Source organism: Schistocerca cancellata, chromosome 3, assembly GCF_023864275.1.
Source record: "Schistocerca cancellata isolate TAMUIC-IGC-003103 chromosome 3, iqSchCanc2.1, whole genome shotgun sequence".
Lineage (NCBI taxonomy): Eukaryota > Metazoa > Arthropoda > Insecta > Orthoptera > Acrididae > Schistocerca > Schistocerca cancellata.
In genome coordinates, this window is record NC_064628.1 from 380,496,974 (window position 1) to 380,510,971 (window position 13,998).

The window sequence follows — 13,998 nt, forward strand, 5'->3', positions numbered from 1 at the left end:
CACCTGATCCAGAGTATACCAACCCGCTGTGCGGCCTGTGTATGTGTGCACGGTGATCATATCTCATACTGTTGTCGGGGTACATGAGCAGGAAACAGTGGCGTTTTGTAGCACATGTGTTTCCGGACGGTTTTCTCAACTTATCACCAATACCGTGGACTTACAGATCTGTGTCGTGTGTGTTCCCTATGTGCCTATGCTATTAGCGCCAATTTTGTGTAGTGCCACGTTGTGTGGCACCACATTCTGCAGCTATCCTTAATTTATGAGCATGAGTGTAGCTATTTACATTACCACAAGTGCCGCTTAGCATTGACTACAGAAATGTGTGGCTTATGAGGAGCAGCTCGATCTTCATACCCCTTTGTTTTTAACTTCCTACGCACAGTCTTCATGCTAATTGGACTGTTGGTAGCGCTTTGGGGCTTACTAGTGATTCCTTTCGCTGATTTCATGCGATTTCTTACAACCACTCCTCCGCAATGCTCCACAGTCCATGTCTGACAGTACATGCGGTCTGTCGGGGTCTTGGTTTAGCTGTGGTTGTCCCTGCACGTTTCCACTTTACAATCACGGAATAAGGGGAGTAGCTCACAATTGGTTCACCTCTTACTTTAACAATAGGCAGCAATAGGGCATTATTCACAATGTTGATAACGGCTGTGATGTAGGGTCTGAGTGGGGTATGGCCAAGTGGGAGGTGCCCCAGGGATCAGTGTTGGGGTCACTCCTGTTACTCATTTACATAAATGACATGGCCCCTAGTATTATGGGTAACTCTAAAATATTTCTGTTTGCTGATGACACTAGCTTGGTAGTAAAGGATTTTGTGTGCAACAGTGGCTCGGTTTCAAATAGTGCATTTCATGACCTAAGTTCATGGCTTGCAGAAAATAAACTAACGCTAAATCACAGTAAGACTCAGTTTTTATAGTTTCTAACACACGATTCAACAAAACCTGAAGTTTTAATTTCACAGAACTGGCATATGATTAGTGAAACTGAACAGTTTAAATTTCTATGTGTTCAGATAGATAGGAAGCTGTCGTGGAAAGCCCACGTTCAGGATCTTGTTAAAAGACTTAATGCTGCCATTTTTACTGTTCGAATGATATCTGAAGTGAGTGATCGTTCGACATGAAAATTAGTCTACTTTGCTTATTTTCATTCGCTTATGTCGTATGGTATTATAGTTTGGTGTAACTCTTCCCATTCGAAAAGGATATTTTTGGCTCAGAAACGGGTGGTTCGGGTAGTAAGTGGTGTAAGTTCACGAACCTCTTGTCGACCCCTGTTCACGAGTCTGGGTGTTTCGACATTGGCCTCTGAATATATATATTCCTTACTGTCATTTCTTGTTAACAATATTAGCTTATTCCCAAGAATAAGCAGCTTTCTCTCGGTCAATACTCGGCAGAAATCAAACCTGCATTTGAATCGGACTTCCTTAACTCTTGTGCAAAAAGGTGTGCAGTATACTGCTGCATCCATGTTCAATAAGCTACCGCTCGAATTCAAAAATCTTAGCAGTAATCCAAGCGCTTTCAAATCGAAACTGAAGATTTTCCTCGTGGGCCATTCCTATTCTGTCGAGGAGTGCCTTGAAAAATTAAGCTGACTCTTATTGTATTGTTGACTGCGTTTACTTAAACTTATGGACTGATTTTTTCTGGTTCATAAACATTTATTTTTATCTGTTATTACTTTTATGTTGCAATTTCACGTACTGATACGTTCCATGACCTTGGAGATTTGCTCCTCAATTTGGTCCTACGGAACTTGACGTTTAAATAAATAAATAAATCACGCCACCAACAGTGGACTTGGAGGGGGGGGGGCAGCTTTAGAAAGGTTGAAATGTCACATAAAGGTTTGTAAGTCAGGTTGATTCAACGACTAGTCCACGTTCGAGGTCATACAGCTCTCCCGACCGACCTGTTCTGCTGTTGCCGCGCGGGATTAGCCGAGCCGTCTAAGGCGCTGCAGTCATGAACTGTGCGGCTGGTCCCGGCGGAGGTTCGAGTCCTCCCTCGGGCATGGGTGTGTGTGTTTGTCCTTAGGATAATTTAGATTAAGTAGTGTGTAAGCTTAGGGACTGATGACCTTAGCAGTTAAGTCCCATAAGATTTCACACACACACACACACACACACACACACTCCTGTTCTGCTGTTACCGCTCCCCTACTGGCATCACAATACCCCCTCCCCCCCCCACCTCTTTTTATATTGCCGGATACGCCTCTCGTGACATCTGGTGGTCAATTCAGTGTTGCATAGAAGTGTCCGGATAGTTTTCATCAGATAGTGTATATGACTGCGTTAGACGCTTCTGTGTGTGTGATTAAACGCCGGGCGAGCTGCCACTACATGCTGGAATTACGTGCCAGGAGCTAGTCACGAATATCGAAGATTATTGCACTAAGCTCCACAAAGAGGTTCGCTTAATATACGCTACACTCTAAGGGAAAAAAAAAGACAACGCACCACGAAGGAATTAGGAACGGAAATCGACATATGTGATGTACATATACAGGCAAGCGATTGCTTACAGTTTCAGCAAAATGGATGTTTTACTCAAGAGAAAAAGCTTCACAAAAGCTTCACAAATTGAGCAAGTCAATAACGCATTGGTCCACCTCTGGCCCTTTTTACGCAAGCGGTTATTCAGCTTGACATTGGTTGACAGACTTGCTGAATATCCTCCTGAGGGGGCTCGAACCAAATTCTGTCCAACTGGCGGTTTAGATCGCCAAAATCCTGACGTGGTTGGAGGGCACTGCCCATAATGCTCCAGACGTTCTCAGTTGGGGAAAGATCCGGAAACCTCGCCGGCCGATGTAGGTTTCGGCAAGCACAAAAACAAGCAGTACAAACTTTCCCCGTGTGTGGGCTAATCTTATCTTGCTGAAGTGTAAGCCTAAGAGAACTTGACATGAAGGGCAACAGAACAGGGAGTAGTATATCGTCGACGAGGGTGTCGCAGGTGACAACCAAAAGGATCCCGCGATGAAATGAAATGGGACCCCAGACCATCACGAATCGTTGTTGAGCCTCACGGTTGACATCCCATCGCTGTCTGGGGCGTATCGAGACACATCTTATGCCTGGAATCTCATTGATTGGAGTCCATCGCTGTCTGGCGCGTATCGAGATACCTCTTATTCCTGGAATCTCATTGACTGGAGTAGGATTGCGCCTTCGGTGATGTGTCCCGCTTCGAATTGAGACGCCATTCCCGGCAAACTACAAATGCTTCTACAGCTACATGTAGTTGTCGTCTTCAGTCCAAAGACTGGTTTGATGCAGCTCTCCATCTCCACGCTACTCTATCCTGGGCAAGCCTCTTCACATCCGAGCTAACTACTGCAAGCTACGTCCTTGTGAATATGCTTAATGTATTCATCTCGTGGTCTCCCTCTACAATTTTTACTCCCCCCTCCCAACGCTTCCCTTCGTTACTAAATTGGTGATCCCTTGATGCCACAGAATGTGTTCTACCAACCGATCCCTTCTTCTAATCCATAACTACAGTCTGGCGACATACCTTCCCTCACACTTCTAACTTCCAGTCCCACCTTCCATCCTGTTACACCCCAGAACACGATTTAGACCTTAATACCGTTCTACTGCACTTTAATGTGGTACATATATTTAGTGTTTGTTCCTAACCCACTCATTTAATAATAAACATTAATTTTATACCATTAAAACACTATCTTAATAATTTGCGATTTTTCCATCTTCTGCAAAGCAGAAAATGTTAGTTCTAGAGAAAAACCAATAGAACGCCTTATGTAGGAAATTTGATTTAGTTTAATTTTGTACTGGGAGATTTTCGATAGTAGTCGCGATTTTCGACATATTCACACGTGAATGGTCAGGATTTTTAGTATGTTGTTCATGAAACTCCCCTCTACTACTGCACAAAGTCTGCGCCTGCACGAAGTTTTACCAACATGAAGTTCAATATCCCCTACCAGTCCCACACTGTTGAGCAATATTCTAAGATGGGTCGCACACGTGGTTTGCAAGCCATTTCCTGTGTAGACTGATTGCATTTCCCTAGTATTTTACCAGTAGGAAGTTATTTTGTGTATTTACATAAGGGAACTCGACAGCAAATACTTGGGATGTACAGTCCATTTGTAAATTGAATAGCGAGCAGCGCTCGTACTGGAGGAATTCGCCTCTCTGGGTAGAATGCTACAACTACCATAAAGGATGACTATATAGCAACTGCCTTCTAGCGGTGTAGAACAGAGAGCAGAGATTTACGTAGATTCTGTCCACGTGTGTTTCTTGCGTTAGTGTTATTAGTAATACACATCTGTATTCCACACAGTGTTAACGCACTTTGTGGAAAGTAAATATCCCAGGACATTTGGAAAAATTGTGGTAAGTTCCTATGGGACCAAACTGCTGAGGTCATCGATCCCTAGGCTTATGCACTACTTAATCTAACTTAAACGAACTTACGCTAAGTAAAACACACACACACCCATGCCCGAGGAAGGGCTTGAACCTCTGATGGGGGAAGCTGCGCGAACCGTGGCAACGGGCCCTAGACCGTGTGGCTACCCCGTGCGACTTCCCTGCGTCACCAGTGATTCGGAAGACGAGTGCGGAAGGGCCGGTATAACTTTGTGAAACACGCCATAGTGACGTAACGTGGTAGAGAGAGTGGGGGAATCGCCTCCTCGCTCTTTAGTTTGCAGACCTACGAATTGTGCCACAAATTTCTTTTCACCCCAATTCTATTCAGTACCTCCTCTTTACTTACGTGATCTACCGATTTAATCTTCAGTATTCTTCCGCAGCACCACATTTCAAAAGCTTCTATTCTCTTCTAGTCTAAACTGTTCATCGTCCACGTTTCACGTCCATGCATAGCTACACTCCATACAAATGCTTTCAGAAAGACTTCCTGAAAATCATTATCGATATCGTCTTCGTGCACAGTCACGTTATGAAAAGATGTTGATGCAATGTTTGCGTGTCACTGTGTCGATAGTTAGAAACAGTGATCTCTGTCTAGTATTGATAGAGATAGGGAATGGATGATGATGATGATGATAATGACGATGTTTGGTTTAAGGGGCGCTCAACTGCTCGGTTATCAGCGCCCATACAAATTCCCAACCTTTGCTCAGTCCAATCTCGCCACTTTCACGAACGATGATGAAATGATGAGGACAACACAAACACCCAGTCATCTCAAGGTAGGTGAAAGTCCGTGACCCCGCCGGGATAGGGATCAGAGAATGCACCAAGAATGACAACTTTGTCATCTGTGCATGCACAGCTATCAAAACCTAACGGCTCAGTGACAGCTTTGTCACAGCTTGTTCGCAAGTCGACAGACAAAAGTGTCACCTGGCTGTCGAATCATAGTATATGCTCATCTACAAGCCTGCAGACTGAACGAAAGTCTGGAAACAGTAACAGGTACAAAAATCACCTTTGTGTACTAACCCTTAAGGTTTTGTTTACAACTGTGTGGCTTGTGGTTAGTCGTCGTGAACTGTAGCTTACCACACACGCAAGCTGAGGCACGTGTGTAGGTGTATGCCTCTTTCTCAACATGTGTGTGTGACTGATTCCATTCACACCTGTCTTCACACTGGCAGCCTCTTATTCTGTGTGTGGCAGGCTACAGCCTCACAGCGATGAGCCACATGGCGCAAGAGTGTAAATGGACCTTAATGCATACCACAATGATGAAGTTTTAGGGAAATTCTGAATCCAATTGTAATACACACAACTATGATAGTCGTTGACACTTTGTTGTATTTACTCAGTATATGGTTCAAATGGCTCTGAGCACTATGAGACTTAACATCTGAGGTCATCAGTCCCCTAGAACTTAGCCGGCCGAAGTGGCCGTGCGGTTCTAGGCGCTGCAGTCTGGAACCGCGAGACCGCTACGGTTCGAATCCTGCCTCGGGCATGGGTGTGTGTGATGTCCTTAGGTTAGTTAGGTTTAACTAGTTCTAAGTTCTAGGGGACTAATGACCTCAGAAGTTGAGTCCCATAGTGCTCAAAGCCATTTGAACCATTTGAACCCTAGAACTTAGAACTATTTAAACCTAACTAACCTAAGGACATCACACACATCCATGTGCAAGGCAGGATTCGAACCTGCGACCATTGCGGTCCCACGGTTCCAGACTGAAGCGCCTAGAACCGCTCGGCCACTACTCAGTATACCAATAATACTCATCCAATGCACGAGATAGAAATCTCAACACCATATTAATAACCAAAGGACATAAAAATAAAAGTTTTATTGTATACTACAAAGATAAATCTAGTTTTTACATCAGAGCTGTTCATGAATCAGTAATTGCACTCGCTCAATATTGGTTGTCCATTTTACTCAGCCACATTAGCCCCTCTCCCTTTTGGGAGAGCTGTAGTTTGGCAATTCATGCGTGTGGCATACTTACTCACATGATCTGTTGGTTCTCAGCTGGACTGAACTTGAAAACCTGCCCCACTCCCCACCCCCACCCCGCATCATAGGGTGCCGGCAAAGTACTTGTGTGCCAGACTTTGTAAATTGGCGTTGCAGTCTGTTCAGGGAGATGAATATCTGTATCCTTGTCTGACAAGTTATGAGGAAACTGTAACAACTGGGCTCTTTCATTGCATGGTTCATCTGGACATATTTCAGAGTATGCTAGGTTAAGGCAGTCAACCGACACTGTGTCGTGTTTACCATTTTTTTTCAACTACAAATATTTTGTCACTCCTGTCTGTGTCCTTAAAGGGCCCCATATATGAAGTGGAAAGAGTTCGTCTAACAGTGTCTTTTATACACACAAACTCAGATTTGAACAAGTATTTCTGGACAAAAATTTGTTTGTCTCCATGTCGCGATGGATTCGTATGTTTGAGGAGTTGCATGTGAGTTTATAGAGAGTGTAAAAATGTGGCATATTCCCTAAACGATAGACTGGAAGGGGGAGAGTGAAAAAAACTCGCCCAGACTCTCAGCTGCTCTCTATAGACTAACAGAGCAAAGGAAAACCCTAAGTCTTCTTTAATTACTATGCAGAGGCCTAGAAGAACTAATGGTAGTGCTGTCACCCAGGATTCTGCATGGCAGGCCAAGGCAGCTTTCAGCGTGCAGTGCATACACTCTACAATCCCATTTCTGGTGGGATGTTACCTCATAGTTTATATGTATTTACATATGCATAATCTCAAGAGCTCATTAAACAGCTGGCATTCAGACTGCCTATCTCTGACAGTGGTGGTAATTTCAGGAATGCCAAACCTGGAGAACCAAGCAGAGATCAATGATGGGCGACAGACTCTGCTGGAATATCTGGTACAGGGATAGCTTTGGGCCACCTAGTGAATCTATCTACCATGATAATTAGAAAACGAAAGCCTTCTGAAGGGGTAAGAGGACCTACAATATCCAAAGTGAGAATCTCCCTGAAGGGGAGGGGCAGTCAATCACTAGAGCAAAGTTGTGGCAAGAGGTTTTACAACTTTGACATCACACATAACATCACACCCATCAACAGCAGTTTTCTGTATTCCCAGCCAAAAAACTATGTCTGACACTAACTTAGCAGTAGCTCATACCTGGGTGCGCTAGGTTGGGAAAGGTGTTGAACATTGGGTGTCACTATTTTGTTCGGATAAATGGACGCCACTTGTTTCCTGAAGTGTCACAACAGATCCCTTGTCGTATGTCGTGCACTGATAGGCGTTCACTGCTGAAGGAAGCTTCTCATATCTTGATCTGCTGCCACACCAGCCCAGTTAATAATGGGAAATGCCGCACATTGCATGACAAACAGTCAGCCACAATGTTATCCTGATCTGTGACGTGTTACATGTCTGTGGAAAATTGGGCAATGAACTATGCTTGGCAAATCTGACTTGGTGAGTTGAGGTCAGTAACATGATGGAACATGGAAGTCAGGTGTTAATGATTTGTGAAAACTGTAAATACAGAAATGTTTGTCAAGTAGATATATGACCAAGAGCTCCTTGTCAAACCCACTCCACTGCTTCTGCTGTGCTGACTGGTTTTTGTGAAAAAAAAAACAGAGGTTGCCATTTCGCTGCGACATGTTATTGTAACATGGTGCCCAGCGCCGTCTAACTTGTGTCAACCCACAAGGCGATTGGCACATCCTGAACAGAATATGCCAATAATGTAGCATTCGCCAATGCATTTTTAGGTCACTATATTCAGTTGTAGCTTCAGGAATCCATGGAACCTTCCTGCTACCGGATGTTTTTTTTGCCAGTGAACAGTTCGTTATGTGGCTCCTGCAGCTCAGCAAAATGTGGCGAGTGTCTTCTGTATTGTTTTAACATCCCAGGGAAACGCCTAAGCCCTTTAAGCGTAGAAGGAGCGGACATGTTTACCAGATTCATCACTTTTTCAGTAAGTGGTGAGCTACTATAGCATGGTACGGCGCAGCCAAGAAACTTTACGTCTTTTTTGCAAAAATACATTTGCCTTTTTTAAGCATAACATTGTAGCAATCTTGTTTTTTTTAACAAAGTATACAGGTGCTTAATGTGGCCCTCTTTGGTTTTCAAGAACACAAACACTTCGTCCACGCAGCAGAACACAAGTGGAAGTGCAAAGAGGGCCTCATGTATAAAACACTGCCAAGTTTATGCAGCGTTTCGCGGGCCAAAAGGCATAGTATTGTGCCTAAAAACACCAAAGAGTATAGTCACAGCTGCCTTTTCTTTGTGAGCTGCCCTTTTTTGTGAAAACATCTTAGCACAGCCAACAACGCTGAAACAGCAAGCATCTCCTAGGTTGTCATTAAGGTCAGTTATGTGAGGCACAGGGGATCAGTCTAGAATAGGTTGGGTGTTTAAACTCCTGTAGTCTCTGCAGATTCTCCATGATCCCTATTCCCTCTTTACCATTTGCAAAGGGGCCGCCCACGCACTATGTGATCCTGATAGAGCTCCATCAGCGATCATACGAGGTGCATTCAAATTCTAAGGCCTCCGATTTTTTTTCTAATTAACTACTCACCCGAAATCGATGAAACTGGCCTTACTTCTCGACGTAATCGCCCTGCAGACGTACACATTTTTCACAACGCTGACGCCATGATTCCATGGCAGCGGCGAAGGCTTCTTTAGGAGTCTGTTTTGACCACTGGAAAATCACTGAGGCAATAGCAGCATGGCTGGTGAATGTGCGGCCACGGAGAGTGTCTTTCATTGTTGGAAAAAGCCAAAAGTCACTAGGAGCCAGGTCAGGTGAGTAGGGAGCATGAGGAATCACTTCAAAGTTGTTATCACGAAGAAACTGTTGCGTAACGTTAGCTCGATGTGCGAGTGCGTTGTCCTGGCGAAACAGCACACGTGCAGCCCTTCCCAGACGTTTTTGTTGCAGTGCAGGAAGGAATTTGTTCTTCAAAACATTTTCGTAGGATTCACCTGTTACCGTAGTGCCCTTTGGAACGCAATGGGTAAGGATTACGCCCTCGCTGTCCCAGAACATGGGCACCATCATTTTTTCAGCACTGGCGGTTACCCGAAATTTTTTTGGTGGCAGTGAATCTGTGTGCTTCCATTGAGCTGACTGGCGCTTTGTTTCTGGATTGAAAAATGGCATCCACGTCTCATCCATTGTCACAACCGACGAAAAGAAAGTCCCATTCATGCTGTCGTTGCGCGTCAACATTGCTTGGCAACATGCCACACGGGCAGCCGTGTGGTCGTCCGTCAGCATTCGTGGCACCCACCTGGATGACACTTTTCGCATTTTCAGGTCGTCATGCAGGATTGTGTGCACAGAACCCACAGAAATGCCAACTCTGGAGGCGATCTGTTCAACAGTCATTCGGCGATCCCCCAAAAACAATTATCTCCACTTTCTCGATCATGTCGTCAGACCGGCTTGTGTGAGCCTGAGGTTGTTTTGGTTTGTTGTCACACGTTGTTCTGCCTTCATTAAACTGTCACACCCACGAACGCACTTTTGACACATCCACAACTCCATCACCACATGTCTCCTTAAAAAGTTGATGAATTTCAACTGGTTTCACACCACGCAAATTCAGAAAACGAATGATTGCACGCTGTTCAAGTAAGGAAAACGTCGCCATTTTAAGTATTTAAAACAGTTCTCATTCTCGCCGCTGGCGGTAAAATTCCATCTGCCGTACGGTGCTGCCATCTCTGGGACGTATTGACAATGAACGCGGCCTCATTTTGAAACAATGCGCATGTTGCAATCTCTTTCCAGTGCGGAGAAAAAGAATCGGAGGCCTTAGAACTTGAATGCACCTCGTATTATCGAATTCCTGTTTTGCTGTGGATAATTTATAAGGAAAAAGTGCCAAGGTCTGAAATCCACCGGCTGACCAGGTGTTGTCCTAATAAAATGTTGAGTGGAATTACTTCTGTTGTTCTTGGCCAACAATGGATCTGTCAGCACAGGAAACTCAAGCAGCAGCTGTCGGCCAAGGTCATTGCCCGTTGCACAGGCAGTCTTGGAGAAGGAAGATGGGGAAGAAGCTTGGCCACTAACTGGCACTGTAGCAGAGCTGCACAACCACCATAGGTGTTCACATGCACTGTCCAAGTCTTTTTGCAGCAAAGAAATTTTCCTTCCCGGTTTAGCATTTTCGTAATTCACGAGCAGTCGATCTTTGTGCAGAAGACAGTCCTTATATTTCAGAAATTTGTGCTTCAAGTACCTTGCAGGTCTACCTCAACTTCAAATGCTCAGTTTGTGCGCGCGGGCTCTTCTTCCCTTGGTGGCACATTTGAGTGTGAATGTATAGTACGAGAGGACTTACTGTCCTCCCCTTGTTTCCACTCACAATAACTAGACGGAACAAGTTGTATGGTATAAGTGTTTATTACATTAAACGTTACAACTTGCACAGGCAGCGCGCCAACTGCGGCTCCTGGCTTAGCTGGGAGACATACACGCCCGTCCGCTACGGGGTCTCACAGCTACCTGCTCGGCCGTTACAACAGCTAATCCTACCTACGTGCACAAAGGACCTGGGAGGTCCACTTCCGCACGTAGGGTGCAAATTCTTCCAACAGGGAGCAGACTATACTGGACAGTCTGACCTGTCCAGTTTGAAGCTGCCACTAGATGGCAGTTGGAGTGAGTAGCAGAGTCCAAACATACTCCCACTCTAAAATGAGTTTTCTCATTTTACAAATACCAACATTTTAAGAAACAACAAAACCAAAACAAGTAAACAATAAAAAATATAACTAGGTACAAGATCAATGCACATAAAACATGAATACACTAACATTTTTTACAAATAACCAACATTTTAACAAACAACAACACCAAAACAAGTAAACAATAAAAATATAACTAGACACAATATCAATGCACATAAGACATGAATACACTAACATATGGGATGCCCAAATCACCAAAACACCACTGTCAAGCTGCATGTGAAACACGATGGGTACTAACATGCAGGACACAAAACAATAAAGTATTAATGTTATACTGCATAAAAACATGAAATCAATACTAACAGCAATTAGTCCACAAGAAACATCCACAGCTTCCCAAGCTGATTTTATGAATTATGAGGTTATTCCAGTAAATGGCAATTTGGCAGTGGCTCTGTATCATATACCACTACACAGATCTGAGGGATCACTGAACTGATTCACTGCTTAGGTAGTGGACACAATTTTGCTATAGGCCTCTTAATCTGCCCATTAGCAGTTTTTACCATTACCACACGCACACACTTATCAGGACCGGGAAACAGCTGGTCAATGACACCCAGCCTCCACACCAAGGGAGGCAAATTATCCTCCTTGACCAGCACATGATCGCCGATCTGGGGTTGCCATGCTCCTTCCGACGTCCATTTTTTGCGTTGCTGCAGATCATGTATGTATTCTGTGGACCACCTCTTCCAAAAGGACTGATGCAACTGCTGCATAAGTTGCCATCTGTGCAACCTGTTGGTGGGAACCTCAAGGACAGAGGGTTCAGGATGAGCACAAAGGGGCTGTCCGATTAGGAAATGGCCAGGAGTGAGAGCAGCAGGAGAATAGGAGAATCTAGGTCATCAGAGAGAAGACACAACGGCCTTGAATTCAAGCATGCTTCTATCTGAATTAACACAGTAGTCAGTTCTTCGAATGACAGCACTGCATTGCCGAGGACACTTTTGAGATGCGACTTCATGCATTTGATTCCTTTCTCCCAGAGTCCACCAAAGTGAGGGGCACGATGTGGAGTGAACCTCCAACTAATTCCCTCTGAGGTCGAAAATTCACTACACCTTCAACAGTAACATCGTTGGAGAGAAAACGTTTAAGTTCATTGTCTGCACCTACAAATGTGGTGCCATTGTCACTGTACATGTGAGAAAGTTTCCTTTTAAACCTCCTCTCAAGATGCGCCAGTCTCTGAGAGGCTTGTTGTCGTGATTCGCCTAATGATTTACAGTCAGGTTTCACTGGTAGTCGAACCACAAATCTCCCTTCTTCATCTCGTGCCGTGTGGCGCTGAAAGTGTGCCTCACATATTTTATCCTGCTTACTTATCGTTTTCGTAGACAGTTCCTCTAACTCCCAAAACCTTTGCAATTTGGCATCTAAATTGTTACCTCTAACAAAGCACGAGGTCACTATAGAACGAGCCATGTTGCATGAAGCTGAAGGCATCCTACCAGACAAAATCCAGCCAAATCTTGTTTCGACCAGTGAAGGATGACTTGGTTTCGCCAGCCTTTCCTTACAAACAACGTCAAAGAAAACCTCAGCACCAAGAATTAAATCTACTGTGGCAGGCTTGTTGAATTCTGGATCAGCGAGTGGAAGATTACATGGGACACTCCAGGGCCTTGTGTCTATCATGCTCGCCGGTAGGTCACTAGTGACATGATTTACGATAGCACAAGTGGTTCTGATATGAAAGTCGTTGAGCCTCGACGACAGTTCAACATCACAAGTGTGAGACACTGAGGCTGCGAAGGCGTTGTTTATACCCTTCACAGGAAACGAATGTTTACTTCGTTTCAGTTTTAATTTCTCTGCCATGCCCTTAGATATAAAGGATATCTGACTCGCACTATCTAGCAGAACTCTGCAAACCTGCTGTCTACCCATGCTGTCTTTAATGTTGACAACAGCTGTTGGTAACAAAACATTACAATGGATGTTTGCCTTCCCGTTCATAGCTTGATGGGCCAAGGAATGGCCTCCTGGTTCACTATTCTGCCCATTCCTTGGTTCAGCAGGCTTGTGGAGCAGTATGTTGTGCCTCCCTTTACAGGTCTTACAAGGAGAAATCCTGCATTTAGTAGAGAAATGGCCAGGGCGGATGCACAAAAAACAAAGCTTATTTTTTGTCACATATGCCCTTCGCTCATCGACATTTAGTGCTTGAAACCCTTTGCATTTAGTGATAGTATGAGGTTCACTACAAAAGTTACATGATTCCTCAGCATCAGCATTAGCGAGATGAGCCCTCCTCACATGTCTTGTTTGACTTAAATTATTGGCATTTCCTTGCGAATCCCTTGAGGTGTTATCCCTGAACCTGATCAACTCAAGGGCCTGACATTTTGTTTCCAAAAAATCTATTAGTTGATTTAATGTGGTGAATGTCGACCCAGACATCTTTACCTCCCACTCATGACGATCTGTGGGTCGCATACTGGACAGAATCTCTTCCGAAAGAATAACTTCATGAAGTGGAACATCAGGTTTGAGAGCTTCTAAGGCCTTCAAATGGCTGCATACGTGATTAATTAGTTGCCTATAATCGCTCGCTGCGCCATGGCCGACTGTAGGCAAGGCCAACAAAGCCTTAGCATGTCTGGCTGCAATTATTTTTGGGTTATTATACCTCTGCGTAATAAGTCCCCAGGCTATTGATAGATTTCCTGCTGTGGCAGGTATATGTTTCAAAAGGTCCTTAGCTTCACCTCGCAAAGACGAATTAAGGTAATGAAGTTTTTGAACGTCATCAATTGAATTGTTATTCATAATGAGAC